The sequence below is a fragment of the Copidosoma floridanum genome, unplaced genomic scaffold (assembly GCF_036245765.1).
Source record: "Copidosoma floridanum isolate Cflo_tuat_1 unplaced genomic scaffold, Cflo_Japanese_pri ptg000020l, whole genome shotgun sequence".
NCBI lineage: Eukaryota > Metazoa > Arthropoda > Insecta > Hymenoptera > Encyrtidae > Copidosoma > Copidosoma floridanum.
The window spans coordinates 1690387-1711581 of record NW_028321897.1 but is presented as its reverse complement, the minus strand read 5'-3'; the positions used below and the strand labels follow the sequence as shown (position 1 = coordinate 1711581).

Genomic DNA, 21195 nt, shown 5'->3' with positions numbered 1-21195 from the left:
TCCGCTCCTCTGGCCGTAGTGGACGAGAAAACGGGGTGTCTGAGATGTCCTCTTGGTTTTATGGAGTTGACGATGGTGCTCGGCTATTGTGTCGTACACGAGCACTACAGTCGTCAATGGGATTCTGCTTGTTACGGCTGCGATGAGCGTATAGCAGTGAGGGTGATGTTCATGTCTCTCTTTGTGCTTTTTTTTTTTTCATTTTTCACCATTACTTTTTTATCGCAAGTCTATGGAAGAACGTGGGTTTTCGAGTGAATGAAAACACTTTCAGCTGTGCAACAGATATTTGTCGTTAAATACTTGTTTTCATACTTTTGTGAAGCAAAATATGTTTTGAACGATGCTAGTTTCGGGCTTTAACAACATTCAGGACTATTCTCGGTACTTCCTGGACTTGAATACTTTAGAATAAACTAGCCGATTAAAAGTATTGATATGAGCCTCAATTACCAAATGGGGACTTTGGTAATCTACAATCAACACGATGATCGTTAATCACAAGTGCTGATTTTAATTCAGAGGCTACTTGATGGTTTTCATGTGTATAAATAGGTATTACCCTTTGTGGGACTTGCGACGTTGAAGTGTAAAATAAGACTTGTTGTTTTATTTACATGGGTACTTATTTTCGGTTAACGACATCATTTTAACCATTCAAATGTTCAGAAATTTTAGATCACTTGAAAGAGACGAAACTCTGTAAGAAAAAAAAATTACTGCATGTGCGCATGAAAGACATTCAAAGAGGTGTAAGTGTTTCCTTGGTGTGTTCAAATCAATTGCAGAACTTAAAAATTTGAATATTTTTCGGTACCAAGACAATATGGGTTTTGAACCTCGTATTGCCTCTATACGCATACATCCTGGACGTCACAGTATTATTAAAGAAACGTAGAATTTTCAACAGTAAAAAAGTGTCAGTTCATTAATTGAAAAGTGGTCATTAATTGATTTGTTTAAGTTCTTAAATGTGTGTGAGCAGTTTTTCTTGCTTACTAAAGAATTTTTTTTTCCTACCATATTTGTAAAGGAATGCAAAATTTATGGTGGTTGTCCTATTAATACGTGGTATTGGATTACAGCTTAAGTAAAGCTTGGAACATTCCATTTTTTTTTTTTTTACACACTGTTTTTGTCATCAAATTTTCCAGGTACTAATACAAAATTTCAAACTAAAATTAAAAAATTTTGAAACCCGAGATGAAAAGAATTTAAATTACAGCATACGTCTATGCTTCTGTCTAAAAATCTTCACTCGAGGCGTTAGAAATGTTCGAGATTTTAATATTCGTGTGAAATTTTTAAAACTTTGGAATACCTTTGAAAATTTTTATTGGAAAAATCAGCAATTCCAAGTTTTCTCGTCTTTCAACTTATCGTATAACATCTACCAAATTCAAAACTTTTCCGGCGCACTTTTCTAGAATACTCTTCTGGAATAAGTGATTTAGCCATAATTTTTGACATTAAGAATCTACTATGCGTACCAACTATTCAACGTGCATAAAAAGAAAAGCGCCCTACAAAGTCCATTAACGAGGGCTTCGAAATCTCAAAAATATTTAATACTCCCAAATACTTACGTAAACGTACTTCCTTAAAACGAAACAGTAAAAAATCTACCGATCTCATTATAAAAATCCAGTGAATCAATGATACCCACCAATTCAAAAGTTGTATGAAAATAATCTCTAATTTTTCAAAAAACTGAATATCAGCAATTTACCTCATCGTAGCAAACACACAACCTCATCTCTCGAGTCGAAGGAAACGCTCGATCAAGCCTCGCTATCTGACCACCTCTATAACTCACTTTACCCGCCTGTCTCTAGAGTTAAAAATGCCATAACCCTTCACCCCCAGCCATGTAATCAGTTCCCGTCGCAGTGTGTCCGCGTGCACTCAAAAGGTCATAAATGTGCCAGTCAAGCCCAGCAAGACCACACCTAGTCCTCGAGTGGGGAGAAGCCGAGCGAGCGTTTCCGCAAAACTCCAGAAAAAGATCCAATTTATTTGGGTTGTAGGTACTCATTATCGCACGTACGTGGCTTGCGTACACCGTATACGTAAGATCGTCCGCGTGCATTGGCCCCGCACATAGTCGCTAAAGAGATCAAGGCGACTGGATGGCTTCGCAGCTGCGTAATAAACGTCAATCGGCTGTCGAATATTTCAACGAATTCAATTTCGAGCCGATGCATCCGAGAGAGCTCCGGCGTAGCGTATATATATATATATATATATATATATATACCTATACGGGAGATCGGTCCAATCTTACGTTCGCATCTATATTTTCGCCCCCGAGTAACCTTTGCTTCGCCGAGCCGCGATCGGAATTTTTATACGACGACGTCGCCCGGACAGACTTATGCGCGCCGTTCCTTGCTTCACCCACGTGCGCCCGCCCCTTCCACTCCTTCGTTTACGTTCGGGCGTAAGCGGGGGCGCTCTCTTTTCGTATGATTTGCTCAGGCTCTTCCGAAATTTTTGCACCTCGAGAGCTCCCCGGGTGGCTAATTTTCTTTTTTTTTCCATTTTCGAAAAGTCAACTTTCGGGTTGTTACGCGCGCGGCTGAGAAAAAGTTCGGGAAATATTGGCTCTCCCGAGGCTACGTAGTTCGAAGGGGTATTTCATATTTTCACGGAGTCCACAGTGCTCCCATTGTTGCATTAATTATCTCTATCGCATGCGTCGATAAAGACAAGTCTCTTGTATTATTGTGGTTGAAAAAATAGATCAGTGGTTAAAGAAGCTGTACAAGGCGTTAACCATCATAATAAAACAGAGTTAGGCTTAAAATTATCAACTGGAAAAAAAGTGTCCATTTCAATTTTACACAGTCCACAGTAAACTGCTACAATGGTTGACTTGAAATAGTGGTTAAGTCACTAGATGAGTAAGGGTTTCATGAACAGTCTTGAATGTTGTTTGCTGAGTATCCTCATTAGAGCTAGACAAGTGTCAATGCCGTACATATTGGATTCTATCGCGAGTTAATTAAACGACTCCTAGAGCGATTGTGACAATGTAATGTCAACGTATTACATAGTTACAGTAGTATGATTGTTTAAGAACTCAATATTACCACGGTTAGGTCTTTCAAATGTATGCTTTTTTATGTACAAAATATAGCCAGTCCTTTTGCGCGAGTGAAACTACGCTATTCTGAGTGTTCAGGTATTAACTTGCGATTCGAAGCAAACGATACATTGTTGGTTTTGATTTTCAGTGTTACCCTATTCGCGTGACTGTACCTATCGATTTCGAAGCGTCAATATTTACCGCAACTGCACAGCCTCGAATTGATTCTTTCTCAAACGCTTCACCTTCGTTTTGCTTTAAATTTGAGATATCATATTACTTTACCAAATAAAATTGCACACATTTAGAAACGAAATTGTTTACCCGTCAGGTTTTTTAATTCCCACCTTAAGATGTTGTTTCTGTCGTTGCTGATACAAAGTTGAAAGCTGATCTCAATGTATTGTTTATACGTTTAACATAGATGTGAAAAGTTAAATATGTTAGAAAAATAAAAAATGTTTTGAAAAAATGTAAAAAATACACATATAATGTATATAATGTATTTTCATCTACACACAATTGATGTAAAAAGTCACCACCAAGCTATGTATAAAACAATGTACAACCACCGCTTTAAGCAAGCATTTAATATATGCTCGAAAAAATTAATTTTGTTTAGTTTATCAATAAAAGCACATAATTGTATTTGTTATCCGTTTTTCATTTTTTATTTTTTATTTATAATTTTGGTTAACGATTGAACCAAGTTAATTGTGTATGAAATTAAGTAGAGTCGGGCGAGTAAAGGTAGGACGAACCATCGACGGATGAAGAAACTATAGGATTATTTTTAATTTACAAAAACTCGATTAAAAAAAAACTTAATATGATACGCTTACGCTATACCTTGTATTATCATCCATGTACTGAATATTTCCACTGAAAAATATTTTTTAGCTAATGTAGAAGTAAGTGAAGAATCGATTGCATTCATGCCTCTCCAAACTTACGTACACGTTGTCAATGCGAGTTAAGAAAAATCATGTGAAAAAGTACTAGAAAGGCTTAGATTTTCAAAACTGGTGTTGAGTGTCACATAGGATAATGCGATATTGATAAGTTTTTTGCATACGTTCTATTCACTTTTGTTTTAAGGTAAGGGCTGCTTCACTGGAGCACCTTATATTTTTAGCAAAGCAAAAAGTAGCCCATTTATGTATATGAAAATATGTAAATCGACTATCTCGAAACGGGTTACATTCAATCGGTCTGAAATTTGGTTTGCAGTTTGATTTCTATACCTCAACCTAACAATATTGGACCGAAATTTTATTAGTACCCAGACTGCGTGATTCTAAAAAAATAAAAACCAGTTTTTTGCATTGTAATTTGAGTGGATACTTTAGATCCATACACAGTCCAGAAGGAATGTGGATGTCAAAAAAATAGTAGTTTTCGTATCTGGTGGCGCATGTTGCCAAGAAAAAAACCTGGTTCAAAGGACTCGTTATGCTTTCCCTGGTTGGATGCGTACCAGGTGCCAACCCTGTTTTTTCTACCAAGGGCGCAGTAAACGTCCAAATGTAAAAAAACGCCTAAAGAAGGAAAATAAAACTTTCGGCCATTTACCTATGTATTCACCCAAAGGAAGGTATTTGCATATCTCCATAGTCAAAAAGGTAATATATTACATAGGTTCTAAAAATCAGTTACTAGGGTATATCTTAAAAATACAAAGACTTGGACATTCGGTTATATAGAGAAAGTTAAGGATCTTAAAATAATAAATTTTTTAAATATTTTTATTTGTTTTTTCAGAACCATCTTTATACTTACCAAATAGTAGTGAAAATTAATTTTAATGAAACAATAAAGAGAATAAGTTTAAAAAAAGAGCAGCAGTAGTAGAGATATGTGCGTGATAATCAATGAGCAGGTGAATAAGCCGTAGTCAATTCAAAAGTACCTGATCTTATAAGAGGTATTGATAGAGAGTTAAAGACAGAAAGATAAATCCAAATATTGAGTTAGAATAATTGGCATACAGTGTTAGAACAAAAGTTGGAGTATAGAATTAACAAAATGATAAGTACACAGAATTAGTAATACAGAAGTGCGGAGAGACGTGCGCAATTTTAAAGATTTGGGCATAAGTGCCATAAGAATCAACAATAAGAGCATGCACAGATGCTGAGATACTAAGAGATGAAGATAAAATATTACAGATATATAAAGACAAAGGGAAATAAACTGAGTAACAAGTTGCACGATGATAAAGGTATAAATGAGCCATTTGAACAGCCCCGAAAAATTAATGCTTCAATTTTAGCCAAGATTCCATTTCAAATTTTAATGACACGCAATGCAATCAAAACAGAATAATGGTAAAACTTGATGTTACAATACTTGTAAAAGATAGAAGTATATTGAACTAAAGTTTTAGTTTAAGAAGAGAATCTTTACAAGGAACAGAGATGAAATTTTATGAGCGTAGAAACAGGTGTACGTAGGGGGGCACGAGCAACCCTTATTCGAATAAAACAGACACATTTGATAAATTAAGAAATAAACTACAATATGTAAGTCATGTGGAAACAATTGCTCATATAGAATGTGTACAATACATTTGGGCAATGTGAAACATACATTAACTTCAAAACGTCCAACAGTCATTACCAAGCAATGCAAGTGCCAAGACAACACATATACCTAGGCAAACGGAGCGCAAGCGATATATTTAACACACTGCCCAATAACCACTACATGGTGTAAAAACAAACAAGATCACGGCAAGAAAAAAGTCATGACGAGTTAGTATTAAAAAGCGCAAAGAAATCAAATCATAAAATATATAGCGTTGGCAGATGTGTTTTATTAGGTAGTAAGAAGGAAGCTTTCGTTTAGAGTGTCAAGACGACGCAAAAGAGAAAAACTCACTGGAACAAAAAGATCCATTTTAATGAGCTCTAATACTTTTGTATTGAACACTTTTAGTAGGATTTTAATTTTTTCCTTTAGAGATAAGAAACCATTTTTTTTTTTTTTTTTTTTCGTATCTATTTTTCATTATATAGCATCTGCATCGCATGTCAGAATAACTTTTACAATAAAAAAAGTGTATTTTGGTGTGATCCATAACATATTTGTCTTTGAACGTGAACGTGTAAAATGTATTTGAAAGAAGTTGTTATGAACAAAGTGGTTTTCCTTTTTTAGAAATAAAGTAAAAACGCCAATGGAAAAACACTGGCATACATTTTTCCCTCTAATAAAAATTATCTAAATGTAAACCATCAGCTTTAATATTGAACCCAAAGTTGTATACCTTAAAAATTTGAGCCTATTCAAAGTATAATTATTTGAGCCAGTAGAAAAACTTCATTACATAAATACAGTGTGTGCCCAGATGGGATCAACCTCATACTAGGTTAAAATCTGTTTTACATAAAAAATAGACAATTTTTAAGTGGTTTAACTTTTTACTCTGACGGAAGTATAAGGCACTTCCGTACGATAGTCATATCATATAGTGGTATTGTTTAATAATACAGTATACAAAAAAAAATTTTCGTCAGTTCTCATAAACAAGGGATTGACGAATCAGAGCAATCAGGAAGATAGATCTCGCTATTCTGCGTATATGAGGAAATCGACGAAAAATATCCCGTTTTTGTCCCCCATATTTTAATTAAAAAAATTTTGTTGAGGATCACACCTTCGAGATAGGGCTCATTTAACTTAAAACACCATGTGCTATGAGGAAAAATTTTAAACACAAGATCAAGTAAGTGTGACACCTTTTTTCCGCGATTTACATGTTAATATGATATGTATCTATGTGATAGCTATAGATATAATATTAACATGTGAATCGTGGAAAAAGGGTGTCACCCTTACTTGATCTTGTGTTTAAAATTTTTCCTCATAGCACATGGTGTTTTAAGTTAAATGAGCCCTATCTCGAAGGTGTGCCTCGAAAAAATTTTTTTAATTAAAATATGGGGGACAAAAACGGAATATTTCTTGTGGATTTCCTCATATTTATATACACAATCACATATACTTGTGTCAAAAAATCTTTAAGCATTAGAATAAAAAATATTACATAAATAAGAAAATTTTAGATTAACCAAATAATATTTGGAGCATACATAATTCTCTCTTATTATGACAGTGAAAAATTTTTGAGGTATCCAGTCCCTTTGAAGAGCGAGAAAACGTTACGCCAACAAAGCTCACCTTGTGTACGGGCTTGGCTAGCTGCGTCTATCCGTATGTAGTGGCAATCTGATATCTTATGTATACGCAACCAACTATACTTATCTCCATGATGCAACAATACCAGTATTTTGCTTCATTAAAATAAATGCCGATATTCGCTTGGGTTGCCTACCATGGGCTATTTAGTCGGGTGCCAGTTATTACGGGGTGCAACGAGGCGGAGGCGTAAGGCAGAAATAAATCGACGTTGCAGCTGCGTCTCTGACTGACTTAGATGCCTTTGTTGTTGTCACTCCCCAAATTACGTGGATTCTCCAGTTTACTTTTATTCAAACATCTCGATACGGCAGATTTTTCACCCAAACTTCGGATGTCCGGGCAACCAGCTTATACTCACTACGAACGTACAATATTAGAGAAAAAACGTAGGATGACTGACAATATATACATATATATATATATATATATATATATATATATATATATATAAGTGACGACATCACATATTTGTTAAACATAATATATTTGTAATTACATTTTATGAAATAATACAATGTTAAAGAATACGAGTATGTGCACTGATAAAAAGAATTACGATTCTTTTATATACCATCAAATACCTAATGTCATATATACTCCACTGAGTTAATTGTTAGGAATTGAGTACTTGCTTATACGAGGTGTGATCAGAAAGTAAGGTGACTTTTCATTTTTATAAAAAAATATTTATTTATTCATCCAAAACTATGTTATCCCCTTCAAAATAATCCCCCTCAGATACAATGCACTTGTGCCAACGATTTTCCAGTCGTCAAAACACTTCTGAAATACTATTTTGGGTATTGCTTTGAGTTCCTCCAGCAATGTAGCCTTAATCTCCTCAATTGTGGCAAATCTTCGTCCTTTCATGGGCTTTTTCAATTTTGGGAAGAGGAAAAAGTCGCTGTGGGCCAAGTCTGGTGAATATGGTGGCTGAGGTATGATGGAAGTACTGTTTTTGGCCAAAAAACTACTAACTAATAACGACTTGTGCGCAGGTGCATTATCATGGTGTTTGCGGATACACGTCTCATACCCAAAACATCCGTCAAAATTGATTGGCATGAGCCAAACGATATGTCACGATCATCAGCTATTTCTCTAATCGTGATTTGACGATCTTTTAGCACCATTTCTTTCACTTTCTGAACATTTTTGTCGGTATTTGATGTGCTATGTGCTGGGTTACCCAGAGCGAGGTTCATCATTAACATTTTCTCGGCCCTCTAGGAATAACTTATACCACTTATAAACATTTTTTTCGCTCATAGTTGACTCACTGTAGGCCACTGTCAACATTTCAAGAGTTTTTGAGCACTTAATACCATTTTTCACACAAAAATTAATACAAACTCTTTGCTCCATTATTTTCAACAAAAAGAAATCGCCGAGTACGCAAACACGAGTCTAACCTTTAAGTCTCTCGCATAAAAACAACACACGCTATATAGTCAAAACTATGAACATATGATCGTGACTAGTGTACCAACATAATAAAAAAAAATTTTTTAAGGACGTTCGGTAGTGTTAGCGGGGGGAAACATTTGCGCGGTGAGGGGAAACCAGCGATGAATGAAGATTTGGCAACGTCGTACGGGTCTTCATGTACACGCATCAGGTGTCTCTGCACACTCTACACTGTCTGCTCGTCTGCTGCGTGCTGCGTCGATTACGACAGCGTTCGTGTATCAATGTTTTTGTGATAAAGCTGTAAGTATTTGTTACTGATTTATTATAAAAGTGTAGTGAAAATGAATAAATGAGTAATTAGAAAGACTTGTAATAAATGGGCAAAGCCCTTTAATCAAAAGAGCTACCAGTGTAAATAAAATACTTGAATTTTTAAATGACTTGACATGTCTCATACAGCATGGGATGTCAGATAAGTAGGATGATTTCTAAGATGAGTGATTCAAACTATGAGCATGTGATTTTGTAATGTGCAAAAAAATTGTATCTTAAGAAGAAATAATAAATTTGAAATTAAAAAAAAAAATAAATAGCGTGTTATTAACATTTATTGTTTTTTATGGGAAGGGGTGGGCGTTCTGTACATACACTCACGCACACACGTAAGCTTGTATTTTATGCGTGAATGCATAAATATCTACAATAATATTGAGATATTTACTGATCAACATCCTGGAACATTTTGAATTTCCCGCCACTTGCGACGTTGCCGTTGCGTTTCGGTCGAGCTTTTATTTAATTTTTTATTTATAAACGAATCAGACGATCGTCGCAAAACTTGGTATGCATCAAATTAATAACATTATCTGTAACATATAAAAAAATTGGCCAAATTCACTGGCCCAATTTGCTTAAAACTGTGATTCAGTCAGTTCTCCCATAAGCGACAGTGTTAAAATGACTTAACTTTGAAATTCAATATCTCGAAAACGAAACAGAGGAACCTCTTTAAATTTTGACTGGTTTATTGTAACAACAATAAAAACGTCTGGTCAAAATTTCAGAAAAATTCGTTGGAAAATTCAATCACTACCGAACGTCCTTAACTTAGGGTGCCTGTATATGGAAGACCTGCTGTTTGGCAACTACCCATCAAAGCTCTCTGGTCTCATGAGAGTGAGAGAGAGAGGTCATCACGTGACCACATTTAACCTCTCTCTCACTCTCATGAGACCAGAGAACTTTGACGGGAAGTTGCCAAACAGCAGGTCTTCCACGTACAGGCACCCTTAGAGTGTAAAGAGCGCGCACGATTCAAAAAGTCACCTTATTTTTTTATCAAACCTCGTAGTTTAAACTCATATACCTATTAATGAACATTTAATGACGTTTCTTTTGATGCAAGAAATCCTTTCTATCAGTATTATATTATGTGTATACCCTAATAGCATTAACTCAAACGATGTACAACGTGTCAGTGTAAACTTTAGAAATAGTAGGGTAGACCGGGGAATGACAAGCTTATACTAGGTAACTCTAGCACCTCAGTTTCTCCCGAATGATAAAATATTTTCAATTCAAACCTTGTAAATAAAAATTCTTACTGCGATTACCTTTTTCCTCTCCAAGTAAAACACTAAACAATGCAGCGTAAGTTTAATGAAAAACATGTAAAATTTTATCTCATAGAGTGCCTGCTCTTGCATTTTTAATCGCATACACTCGATACAAACGAACCTGTTTTAAACTATCTAATGATGTCTATTTTGTAGATTAAACCTTGAGCTTCAACATGCTTTTTTTTAATTTTCTCTAGGAGGCATGGAAAAAAAGTTATTTAAAAAATAATAACGTGGTCTATATGGGGAATGACTAGCACCTTAGGGTGGGGCGCTACTAGCATGTGAATTCTCTATATCATCGGTAAGCTCCGACCGTAAACAGATTTCTTAACCTTATCCAGACATGTAAACATTGTGATATACAGTGATACACCGTGATACACAAGATGATTTAGTTTTTAAGATGTTTATTCTTTAAGCAAATTTTACAAATGGTGCGTCACTATAAAAAAAAATAACCGAGGAAACTGGGATGAGAACCAAATGCCAATCAAAAATCAAAACTATAATTCCAAAATTACAACTTCAATGTAATTTAAAATATTTGTAATATGTATACATGCTCTAGTCATTTTTTCATTTTAATTTTATGTGTACTCAATAAAAAAAAAAACTTCTTTTTCATAATTCATTTTACGAGTTACCCTAACAAATCATCGTGATTTATCAGACTAGTGGTACCCCACCCCCTGTTAGAAGTACCTCACTTTGGGGCACTACTAGCATTTTTCAGAGGTTTGGTTTGTGCCGTTCTTAAACAAAAAGTTTTATTTTTTTTATAAAATTTGCTTGTGTTGTGATAACTATATTCTCTTTTCTTTAAAAATCGATTTTTTCGGTTAATGTTACTTTAAAATTAAAGCTGTAATTAGCTGTTCAAGAAAAGGTGTTCGTCATTCCTCGGTCTCCTCTATACACATTTATTTTGCGATTTTTAGTGTATCTTCATAGAGTTTTTGTTGCATTTAAATATTTCTCTTTCAGTGCATTTCAAATTTTTTGAATGTAAAATCAAATCAATATAAAAATATATCGTTAGAGTAAAAAGTTGAAATTCCAATCAATGTCGTTCAAACCAAAAATTTTACGTTCACGAGCAACGTTAGTGTGTGTGCTTGTAATAAAGAAAAACGGAGTTCATGGCGTTATGCAACGAAGACATTTTTGTTTGTTTTTTACTACCCAATTTTGACTAGGATAAAAATATTCAAAATGCCAAGTGATATTAATCATTCGTTTGCAATTTGGACATCTTTCCTGATAAACACTCGATGCATCAACGACCACTGACATTATTTCCAAAAGTTTCGAAATTACGCTGATGGGACCGTTTTTGCTTTGGCTCAAAACTTTCGGCTCATTACACTTCAAATAAAACATTCTCATTAGAGCGCGAAGTGCAAAACAGTACGCGCGGACACTGCGTTTGTTCCCCAACTCACGAAACGCAATTTAACTTCTTCAATCCCACATCAAACACCACACCCTCCGCGAATCATCGGCACAAGACAATCCTGAACCCTCTCCCCGGCAATAAAACGGACGAGCTCGAGTGGTGCCAAAAAGCCACGAGGAAACTTCTCGCTCGGAGGAGAACGACTTTTCCGACACCCCCCTCCACGCAACAATACAAAATAATGAGGAAACTGCAATGATTAGAGCAAAACAACAGGGGTACCGGTGTATACCATTCGACAGAAATACCTCCAAGTCCAAACTATCCCGTACGGGGCTCGGGCATGGTATGAAGAGAGAGGCTTGCCAGGAGAAGGAGAAAATCGAATTTCGGTGAGTAAAGTTGCCCCCGGCATCGGAAAACCACGATACTGCCTCCACTGCACTTAGCACCGAGTTATACAAGTCGCTGGTGTACACACAAGAGTTGGCGTCCTTGAGGTAGACGAGGAGCTCGAAATCTATATTCCCCCCGGCTTGGCTCATCGCGACATTCTGGCAATTGCGGCTACTGGTCCGAGATCCGTTTATTCATTATCCTGCGGGACGGCTTTTCCCAAAGTTTCTGGAAGAGGAGGCCTCGCGCGCCTCTATAACCACGACCACTGGAGAGAGAGAGAGAGAGTAGTAAAGGCTTTGAGGCAAAGTAAGTGTATACAAGGGCCGGAGCTACGGCTAAAGTCGTATCTTCCGTTGGGGGGGTGTGCAGAGGGTAGGGACCGGGAGGAGCGCACCTACTGATCCACATGGATTATCAGGGGATTCGGGGACCCGCTCGAAGGTTGTTCGCTTTGGTGGTTAGTTGGTTTCATGAAATTTTGAGGCTGAGTTTCCTTCGAAGCTTTGTCCAGCGCAAAGACCGGGGGGGGGGATTCTTGGAAGCAGGGATATCACGTGTTATGCACACAGCGGGCTTGACGTGGGATTTTTACGAGGGATTTGGATAGTCGTTGCTGGATCGAGGTTATAGCTAACTTGTGGTAAGTTCAAGGTTTTTGTATCACGTGTAATTTTTAGGGATATTTGGAGGTCTCGTTTTCCAGATTCATTCGAAATCGCGCTTATGTCATATGGTCTTAAATCTATTGATTCTGCATTTGTTTCACCATTTTTCTCGCCAAATTGTTCGTTGCGTTGTTGCGTTATTATTTCATTTGTAGATGTAATAACTGAAGGCACCTAGGGGATAGTATAATATACCATCGCTATTCAATGGTCCGCCTCTACATCGCTACTGTATGTTTCTCCCGCAAAATATATCGTAACTTAGTTCATGGAAGTTGGGGGATGTTTGAACGGGGAGAAAGATTAATTAGACTCGCTCGCCGTCGAAGAGCCGATAGTTGGATGGTTGTTTATGGATCGGACCAACGTTAATTAGGAATTGCGAGTTTATTTGCTTTTAACTGCAATGCATTGTGATCGAGGTTTTATTTCCGGAACTCAACAATGTTCCTCCCACGTTATTGTAAACAAATGCGTCAACAGTTAGTTGTGGAGTAGTAACACTGTAAATCCAAGCATGGTAAAATTACACGTTTACAGTGTTGTTACAATTTTTTTTTTCTTATAAAATAAATCGTGGTGACGTGGATAATAATTTTAAGGACAACCAAGGCTATGGTGCACCAAGTGGTTGACCAGTTCATTATATTGGATACTTTAGAACAAGAAAAACCAATGTAGAAAAGCTGTAGAGTGAAAAAACTAGGCTATCACAGATTTAATACGCTTACAAGTGTGTAAGATTTGTGATAGAAATATTTTACTCTCGACATCTCAGTTATGTCAATCATTGAAAAAAACAATACTTTAGTTCAATAGAATAGGTGAAATAGCTTACGAAGCATCCATTAGATTTTCCGTAATGCCTTTTATGAAAACGGGAATTTTGATTACACGCTGTAAACGTGTACTTTAACTCACTTAAATTTCACAGTGTAGTCACCTCTAACTAATGTCATGATTTTCCAAGGTTTGTCAGGCTCCGACCTACCGAGATGAAAATTTTTTCGCTACATCTTGATTTTCGTAGTGCTCGCAACTTTCAAGTTTCGAAAACCCTCTCCAATCACCACAACGCGAGAAGAGTACCCCAACACCAAATTCACGTTCGATAGTCAAACATCCTGATCCAGAGAAAAAAAAAACATCTCAATAAGAAAAGCCTTGCATTAATTAGATGGACTCGACAAACGGATAGCTCCATCCGGATAAGCTCATTGATCCTCCTTTCGCCAGCCAAATGGAGCACGCATTACTCAATCCTTCAGCTGCAAAAGGGAGCAGAGAGACCCAGTCCCGATCGAAGCAGCCGAGAAGGTATTCTCGTGTCGAGTCTCACGCGAGAGCCAGGACGGAAATAACTTTTGTCGCGCGTAGGTATACACAATGACGAAGAGGAAGGAAAAGAAGAGGCGCGCGCTTGTACTACAACCGAGCAACGAGGCCTCGCGCTCGCTGATGCAGTCTCAAAGCGCACCAAGAGGAAAAGAAAATAGGTGTTGCCTCGTGAGCCCCAGGCTAGGCATGATTGATCGCCCTCGAGGCCGGAGAGGGTGTTGCGTCGCTGACGATGTATAGTATCACTCGGGAGAGCATCAATCCCTTGCGTGTTGTCCCAATCACGCCGCACGGGGCGTATACGCATGCACACACGGAGAGCACGTAGGGACAAGCTGATGACGAGATTCGAGTTTTCCTTTAGCCCCGCTCCCCAAAATCAACCCAACGATCGACGCTCCGGTACGAAATTGGCAATATGCACCCCTCTACGCGGCAGGGCTAAGTGTTCATGGTCCATGCACTAGTTCAGCTGGAAGTCGACTCGTTCCCATTTTCGAAAAGTCGATCCATGACACTGTTTTCTACCATCTCCAGCACCAACGTGTTAATTAAATCCTCACTTTTTCCCTCTCTCCATATGCGTCTTTTGTGCTCTTTTGTTGTGTTTTTTCTCTCCCGGTTTTTCTCTGCTACTACTCCCCGCGCTTGGCACGCGGCTGTTTTGGAAGGCTGATTTGTTTGCCAATATGCATGAGGCTGCCGGGAGAATTATCGTGCAAATTGCTCTCCCCTGCTCTTCTGTGCACACACGCGCGGTACGTGTGTGCTCCTCTCTCTGGAAGCTACGGTGGTGAGCTTAGTGTCCTTTTTTTCCACCCGGGACGTTAGCTCAATCTGCGGTCATGTGGAATAGACGATAGAGAGTTGAGGCGAAAGTGGAGAGAAAGAAGACCTTCAGGACCTACCCGATGTATACTTTTGGCTATCAATCTGTCGATTACCAGCTCCAGACTGATTATTTTTTGGGACTGGATGCTCCGAATGCATCGTACGCGCCGATTCATCAATCTCGCGGATGATTATAACTGATCGATGATTACGGAGCTGATAGACCTGATTAATAAAATGATTAATTGGAAGTCAAATTCAGAGAGGGACAGCGACGTGGGTGGGGTAATGGAAAACCGCAGCACAGGCGCCTCATTTCACATGCAGAGGCGGTGGAGGCACCGCGATGAGCTTTACCTCTCTATATCCGCTATTACGCTTAGCCAGCGGGAGAATATACCTGTATATCTGTGTATACCGCGGTGCGACCGACGTCTGATTCGCGCGAGAGTTGTGGAAAAAAAAATCAGGCTGGATTAATTAAACTGTCTAACCAGTGAGCGGCTGCACGTGAGATCCGCTATCAGATATCCATCGTCGAGCTGTTAATAAAACTGGATACTTATAAACAGTCTCCCATTTAAGGTCGAGATAAAACGTGATAACTTGATTCGTACGTACGAAAATCAGTGGAAGGACAGGATAAAGAGCTCACCCATGGATAATGTATGTTTTAAGGTTTGAAAATGGGGAAGAGATCGAGAATTCACTTCGCGTTGTAATAACATTGACACGAAGGGTCGCGGTGAATCATCCAAAAATAGCAAGTATCATTTGGACGGCGGCGCCCCGGCAACTCCGACGCGGGAAAAGTTGAGCTCGTAAAATTTCATTCGCCGTTGCGTTTAAAATGCATCGCGGACCTCGTTCCATTTGCATTTATATTAAACGAGCCGTGCGGCCGCGCGTGTACACCCAAGCAGGAACGATTCTCGAAAAGCTTGCGGCGATGTCCCTTCGAATTCAATCGTGGCTCCTTAATCATACCTTAATGTCGTCCCTCGCTCTTCCCGACCAGAGTAGGCGTTTGATGCTCTCGATCGTCTTCCCTGGCATTTCGTTTGTCGTCTCGTGTTGATGGTGTACGAAGCTTATGCCACAATTGGATCTTCAGTTTCGTTATGTTTCCGTTTGAACTTACCAAGAGTACCATTCAATTAAGGATCAGCAACAAAATTTTTTGTTCCACAGCTTGTAGCGAACGACTAAAGTGTATCCTATTAAGTTCAGGCATTTCAATTTTTCATGCATAAAGCGATATGATGTCCTGATTGGGGTTTGGTTTGCAAACGACTTTGAGTTAGACGTCTATGATAAAATTCTAAGATTCGGTTCAAAAGTTGTACGGGTTTTTAAACCCATAACCTAGTAACCTTTGAGCCTATAATCCCATAACCCTGGATAACTACAGTATTCAACTACAGAACCAAAAGACATAGTTATTTGGGTTAATTAAACAAATTTGAATGAATATAATTAATTTTCTAAATAATGCCCCCCCCCCCCCAAATTATATTTCGGTAAAAATTCTGAGGTTTTAAGATTATAGGGTTAACGGGATTACAATCTTGGAGTTTAAATTTCGTGTGATCACTGAAATTTTAAACATAAAGCGACGGTAACACTGTGGTATTTTTATATAAAGGAACCTACACATTTTACTGCCAATTCTGTTCATTTCATCATAGCAACAGTAATGCTGTCAACCTTACATAACTTTGACATTCATTTTTGGGATAGACCCTAAAAAGCACCGGAAAAATTCCACTTAACAAAAGATACAAAGGTATAGGGTTATGTTGGACAGAGGGAATTACTTGAAGGTATAGACCATCGGGTGTTTGCTGCAACTACTTAACCCACAGAGATACCTAGTATGGATACATTAACGTCACCACTTTTTTTACAATGAATGTTTTCTCATCAATAACATTTCCAAACAGTTCCCTTTACTCATTATAATATTAAAAACAAGCATAATGAACTAGTTTTTAGCAAGACCTGCAATTATTTACATGCGTGACTATAGCTGCAATATCCGTTTCATAGAATATTTTACTGTTGACCTACAGTGCTAAGTAAATGCACGATCTATGTAAGGATTTCACTTCAGATTCCATTTGTCTCGAATAAGAGGTTCACCCATACATTCTAGTTAGCAGCGAAGGTAAAAAGAGCTAATTCCAATCTGTATCGATTATTGTTCAGACATTAAGGATAAAAGAGCATTAGATCCTAGTATTTTGTGATATCTTTGATGTTTTGACACGTAGAATCGTATCCTAGAATATGATTCAAATCCGTGACTCGCATCTAGCAAATTTTTTTGTTCCAAGTGAAAAGACCTCACTTAGGATACTCATATCTTAGGATTCAATATCACACATAAGCTCAATCAACGGTATTCATGATTAAAAAAAAAAAACTGCCAGCCGTCTCCTCGCGTTGACTCACTAGTACGAAAATTGAATCCATCACGAGAGGTAACACCATCCAAAAAGAAATGGGGAGACATTAAGCTTTTCTCGAGAATTACACGCATATGTGCGACTTTGGTGATCCAAATACAAACACTCGCTCTCGTGCTCACACTTTGGAGCACATGACGCGTACGAAGAAGAAAAAGAGGGAAGTGGAGGAAAACATGGAAGCAGACGACAGAGATAAAGGGTCGAAAACGCGCGTTCGTTTCTACAAGCAGACGCTGCTAATCCGCCGATGAATCATATAGGAGCTGCGAGATTTTCAACTGGAAGAAAGAGCACGAGTATGTCTTCGCTATCCTCCCCCCTCCTTTTGCTCTGTTTTTCACCTGATTAATTAGCCGCAGTGGTGTGGTGCCGGGAAAAGGTGCTTGCCCATTTACAGAAACACGACAGCAACGAAAGGGGAGCAGGGGTTATTAATTGTGCTTTAATTTGCCGAGGTGTGTTCAGCACCGACAATGGAATGAAGAACCGTGAAAAAAAAGGAACGGAAGAAGCTAGAAGTATTTTTAGAGGAGGAACGTACACTCGGTGGGAGAAAATAAGCATCGGAGCTGAACAGCTATGCGTTCTACCTATCCAATCCAGACACGTTGTTTGGCAGGGCTGTATTAAAGCACTAAATCCCTTTAGGTGTAAAAGTACTAGTGACGATGCTTTTATTCCTTTTCATTTTTATTTTTTAGTTCTTCGCCCAATTTGTCGACAATACAAGTACGTCAGGGGAGAGAGTCGATCTCACTATTAATATTGATCCTTGCTGATATATTTGAACTCGCAGGATAGGGAAGCATGTATATGCAACGCAAACATGTACATGCAGAGATCTCGGGGCGCGTTGAACAAACAAAAAGATCGACGTTGACATTTGTCTCGTATTTGCAAGATGAGAGGGATGAGGCAATAATGTAGTACCTATGTCAACGTATTTTGTACACACGGTATCTGCACAACACGATGAAACTGTTTTTGTACGTCACACGTATAGGCACATGCTTAGCGTAGAAGGTAACTTTGAGAGTTCATTAAACATTGTTTCTATACGAGTTTTTGTACGGGGTGCGCATCTCATCACTTTATGTGCAGAGGTATTGGGTTACCCAAGCGCTCTTTTTTTTTTTTTTTTTTTTTGTTTTCCCGTCAAAACACAAGACCTCGAGGAAATCAAACGTCGGACTCGCGTGTGTGTAATTGCTTTGGGGCGGATTACAATGTAAAACGTCGCTCAAAGTGCCAGCTAGGCTGAATGACAGCTGTGTTTCTGATTTTCGTTCATTTATTTATAAATACATTTTGTGGAGTTTTTTCCTTCAAGCTCCCGCAACGTGTAATTTTCATACGATGCGCGCTTTTGTTGGATTTTTAGATAGGAATTTAGGAATTTCAAAAAAAAAAAAAACATGATTCCGTTCGCTCGATGCGATCTCCGTGCGTGCGATGGTAGTTAACGCGTTTGCATACCGACACTACCTATATATGCATCAAACAAAGTTCGTGGATTCCATCGACCGTTATCCGTGCGCTCCAATTTTTTCAACCCATTCAAAAATTCCCGACAAACGAACTGAGCCACTTGCAGAGGGTTAAAAAAACACACTCACCCGAACCGTACATAGAGAGAAAGAGAACAGTACTCGAATTCTCAACGTGACGGTTAAAAAATAATCAATATGATCACGACTCGTTGTTTATCAAGATATAATAACTCAACGTTGCTTCCAAAATTGTTTTAACAGATCAAGTATCAAAAAAGGTAAAACAAAAATGAAGCAGTGACTAAAATGTACATACTCTGTGATCAATATACATCTATGAGACCCGGGAAGGTTATTTTAAGATTAGCGCTATTTACTGAGTATATTTGCATTTAAAAGTAGATATATATGTTTGGCATTTAATTTACATGCTTTAAAATCGAATCAAAATAACACTCATAACAGTTCGTATAAGACAACTCCACCAATCCAAAAACCTTTAACAAGTGAAGCTTCTATAGACAAAAAGTTGTGCAACATCACTGCAAGATGCAATTTTCGAACCATTCCCATAATCATACAAAAAGCTAGTAATACAGTGAAAAACTGGAAAAGATAAATTTAACAGGCGCAGCCTATCAAAATTCGTGCTAGAGCTGCTTATCTACATTTTATTTTGGGTAATCTAAACGCGCTTTAAAAGATAGAATTAATGATTACAAAAAAGGTTTTAACAAAAATCGGTTGTTTCCGTACCTAAACAATAATTTGGTCATAAATTTCATTTCGAGAATATATAGTGTGTTAAACATAGAAAAGGATTGGTATGAACGTAATATTTTTGAAATGATATACGTCAATGTAAATCCTAATACATTAAATTTCAAAGGGGACGTTACAAGATTGAGCAAAATTTATGACATAGTACTAAAGCGTATTGATGTTAAAATGTAAAACTTACATGTACATATGTATTTTAAAACCGTTTGTATGAGACTAGATTTATTTGGGCTCTTAAAGTCACTGGCTTTGATAACAGCGACAGTAACAACATGAGTCGCAGTTACTAGCAGCTGAGCAAAAGTCGATAGTCTCATCCAGAAGGCATAAAATTTTGTTTATTTGTAATACTCCTTAGACATATATATTTTAACTGACGACCGTGTATTTGATTGTTTTTTTCTTTTCTTTTTTTTGTTGTACATAGTGTACAATAAAGCATCCTGACAAAGTCGACAAACCGTGCCGACGAAACGTTGATTTTTCAATCATCAATATTGTGCTATATTTATTTACCATACCTTAGTCTCCACAAAAGATTAATTTTACCGTATTCCGTTAAATTTTTGTAGGGTCCGATAATCTTTTTACTACGGTGACATCTAAGTAGTACTGGACCAAGACATAGGGAAATTACGTAGAAACATACTTTTTTTTAAACCATAAACTGGAAAAAATCTGAAATGATTTTAATTACTTTCTACCATTTGGATTTAGAATGAACATAAATTTTTTCATCTTCAAGGTTATGCACAACTAGGTGTAGTTTCCAAAAATGCCAAGTACTGAGACTTTAGCCTCGTAATATCCTCGTAATTTTCCAGATCTATAAAATATTCGAACTTGTTCTTTACCTTCCTAATTCATCTTCCTCAATAGTGACTGAGATTTAGCTATAGTTTGGCTCCGTCTGTTGCTTCTCGCCACGCAGCTTTTACATGTTGCACTTTTTGCGTCACTCTTGCAACCTATCGATCATTAAGGGTTTGTTTTTTCCCAGTTTGACCGTTGCTACAGTTTATGTACCCCTCCCCCCTTCAACCATGCTTTTTTCAACACGAGTAAAACAATTGTACTTGTTCTTGGTATTTTTTTTTTATTTTACATTTTCTCGTAAGCTTCACATACATACACCTCTAAAAACACCTCCCTGGCATTGTATAGAATATCGATCGACACAAAACAGCCCGACACCCCACGAGCTAACTCCGACTTGTTTTTTTGTATTTTCGTTAAAAATTAACCGAGTCCTTTCATCCCCGACAAACATGACAGCGAAGCGCGAGGCTTTTCCTAAACTGCGCCGTAAAATAAATACCCGCTCGTCAGCGGCAATTATCCACACGCGTGTATACTAGTATATTCCCCGTCCGTGACTCCGTGGCCGCGCGTTATATACTACACACCTTCTCCGGTGCCGAGGCTTTCATCGCCCCTCCGCGCCCACGTGTACTGGCGCGTACGTCAAAACATTTTTGATGAACGGCTTCGCTCGTGCAGGC

The 21195-nt window shown here is 37.9% G+C and overlaps 1 protein-coding gene across 1 annotated transcript in view; it reads right to left on the bottom strand.

Moving 5' to 3' along the window:
* The window catches only part of LOC106637920 (uncharacterized), a 143120-nt gene that overhangs the window by 108421 nt on the left and 13504 nt on the right, over nt 1-21195 (bottom strand). The gene's annotated exons all lie outside the window — the stretch shown is intronic.